Raw genomic sequence first — 2,938 nt, 5'->3', positions numbered from 1 at the left:
TCCGCCTCCAGACAGCGTTCTATCAAACAGCGGACCGCTGTACTGACCAGCGGATCACTCCGCCTCCAGACAGCGTTCTATCAAACAGCAACGCAGAGGGGCGCAGCACCAGAGGGGGCGCCAAAACCCCGTCTGGAGGGGGCGGCGATCTATGTTTTCGCATCCACCTGAATAATGTGTATTCAGAGAGAGGTGCACCAAAGGAAAATTCATCGGGTAATATTTCGTTAAATTAAATATATATAATTATAGTAATTATATATATTTAGACATATTGTTATTAATTATATAAGATATATAATCCTTTCGTGACGTTCCACATTTCATACCAGCCGGTGGCGGTAATGCGCCAATTCCGTTTTTGGCCAACCGCCAATAACCACCACAGAAGAAGAAGAAGAAGAAGAAGAAGAAGAAGTCCGCGTCGCAAGCTATTACTGAAGATTCTGATTTCTGTTTTCATAGGTGGGTTAAGTGCACAAGTAATAGATAGGTATCATGTTTATAAGTGTTTCATTGACATCGATTCTATTTTGAGGTATGTATGTGCATTATAAGTAATTGTTTACTGCCGTTAGCCAAAAATGCTAACTATCGTTACTGTAAACACGTTGCATGTTATTGTTTAATTTCGGGCATGCGCACAACCCTGGAGGGCAAAAAGACAACCGTTTACCTTCCGCTTCGGCTTCAAAACAATTCCGTTAACGAAATTAAACTTAAAGATGTAGGTATCATTAATGTAGTGCAGTTCGCCACAGCAAAGGGAAAATAACGCAGAAAAACCGTTGAAGAACAGCTCCAAACCACTCGTTCATTTTTCTCGCTGCTTATGCTTGCTTTGCTACGCAGACCCGTTGCCATAGAAATGATTGATTTTCATATCAGTAATTATTTTTAATTGCTGATATAAAAGGGTGAAAGCTAGCTGAAAGCAGGACACAAAATAGACTTCCTGAAAAGATGAGAGTTTAGGCCAGTGATCCCCAAACCTTTTCCTGTGAGGGCCACAAAACTTTTCCCTTCTCTGGTGGGGGGCCGGAGTCAGGTCAGTTTGTAACAGAAAAAGTGTTACACGTCTATCACCTGCGCTGCCGGAAATTGTAAATTGTTGAGGGGTGGGGACGCGTTTCTCGATTGATTTTTACCCAGAAAGCACATGGGCAAAAACCGTTAGTGAAACGGTCACTGGGACTGACTAGTATATATTCCATTGAGAGAAACTAACTTTAACATATGAATTCCTCATATGTTAACATAAAGGCTCGTTTTGAAGTACAAGCTGCTACTTGCAGGCATTGCTTCGAATGCGCTCATGTGTGTTCAATGGTGTTCATCTGCAAACAACCGTACATAACATATACAACATATGAAAAAAAAATCTAAATGCTCTCTGGTATTGTTTGGACCACTGGTTTAGGCTTTCTGGCAAATCCAATGTAAAATATTGACATTGATAAGAGATATTTACAGTTGCTAGTAGGCATGTCACAATAACAATTTTTGCTGGACGATTAATTGTCTAAAAAAATTATTGCAATAAACAATAATATTGTTTCAAGACCTTTTGACACTAATTTAATGGAAATGACTAATAATGCATGCGATTTCCTGCTATACATACTCTATAGTTATGTGCTCTATTTTCAAAAGAGCACATAACACTGGAATTGATAAACTAAATAAACAAAACAACCAAAAACAAAAATAAAATGGATTCTCAGTCTCCATTAACAAAAAAACGTACTTGAATAAAAACTAAACAACATAAAGCCTAAGTGGAAATAAATATTGCATTCAACCAAAAGAGTGCAGATTATGAAGTCTGTATACTATATTGCCCTTCAGTAATCAGTAGATTTAAATAAGATCAAGATAAGAAGATGGGCACATCCGACTAGATGGGCACATCTAGTCTAGTGTGTAGTGTGTAGTCATGTTGGTGTTCCCGCTAAATTCTGAATATACCCAATTTGGGTTGTCTTGGCCTTTTTATCGCAGCCTGTGGGGTTTTTCCTGACTGGGAACTAGAATACAACCAGTTGAATGTGACAGGTAGCCAATCAGAAAGCGCGGTGACGTCAGAACGGAGGGGAATCCCAAACAGCTGACATATCGCGCAACTGAGAGTCCGGTGGATATCGGAGATGATGTGTGGAAATGTTTATTATTATATGTAAAGGTTATTATTATATATGTTTATTATGTTTATTCAGTTAAAAATATTAACTATGAAAAAACATACTCGCCTCCAAATCGTAGTGCAGCAAATAGAGGGCTGCTCCCGTCGTCTTTTATCCACCGCCTTTTCTTTTTGTTACGTCTTTATTTTCTTAAAATGAGTCCACAAACTATCACTATTGCTTCTACATCTCATTCTCATTCTAAATTCCCATATGCCATGTTAGGGGTTTTGTGAATTTTCTTCTGGAATCGCAATGTTCGTGACTGGAATCGGTTCGTGTTGCTCCTGCCGTGTAGCTGGAGACACAAACTGATCAAACCTGTTGGAGTTTTATCAGCTCTGTGGTCACAGAGGTTTGGAGAATTGACCGACAATTCTTACATTTTGCTTCTAAACCAGACTTAAGACTCACAAGCTCTACTCATCTCCTCTCGACCACCACCCAAACGCTCTGACTCTGGTTGCTATGGTAGCGTTTACATATCCCTTCAAAATAAGATACAGATGCGCCGCAAAAATTAACATTTTACTTTTGTGAAAACTAACTCACGATAATGACTAACGGGAACCCTGAGCTTGTTTCTCTGCAACAAGATGGTCCCATCTGGGAGTGATGAGAGACAATAACACCCAAAGTGTTGCTTATATCCACAGCCTGCTTGGTCTCTACGTGGCGAAGCAGCTTGAAGCTTCATTGCCTCATTAGCAGCCGGTCGCCGCATGTTACGCAGAGCGGCTTGTAATGTGGGACTC

At 40.0% G+C, this 2,938-nt stretch overlaps 2 protein-coding genes across 2 annotated transcripts in view; one reads left to right on the top strand and one right to left on the bottom strand.

Annotated features, from left to right (window-relative positions):
- The window catches only part of LOC103477758 (killer cell lectin-like receptor subfamily G member 1), a 10,973-nt gene extending 10,926 nt beyond the window's left edge, over positions 1-47 (bottom strand). Inside the window, exon 1 of the mRNA XM_017309691.1 lies at positions 6-47. The gene's annotated coding sequence lies outside the window, so the exon portion shown is untranslated. The remainder of the gene's footprint in view (positions 1-5) is intronic.
- Positions 48-356: 309 nt separating this feature from the next.
- LOC103477757 (golgin subfamily A member 6-like protein 22) overlaps positions 357-2,938 on the top strand; it is a 35,866-nt gene continuing 33,284 nt past the window's right edge. The window contains exon 1 of the mRNA XM_008431056.1: positions 357-465. The gene's annotated coding sequence lies outside the window, so the exon portion shown is untranslated. The remainder of the gene's footprint in view (positions 466-2,938) is intronic.

The sequence above is a fragment of the Poecilia reticulata genome, linkage group LG16 (genome assembly GCF_000633615.1).
Source record: "Poecilia reticulata strain Guanapo linkage group LG16, Guppy_female_1.0+MT, whole genome shotgun sequence".
Lineage (NCBI taxonomy): Eukaryota > Metazoa > Chordata > Actinopteri > Cyprinodontiformes > Poeciliidae > Poecilia > Poecilia reticulata.
Note: the sequence above shows the minus strand (reverse complement) of the source record. Positions and strands in the feature narration are given on the sequence as shown.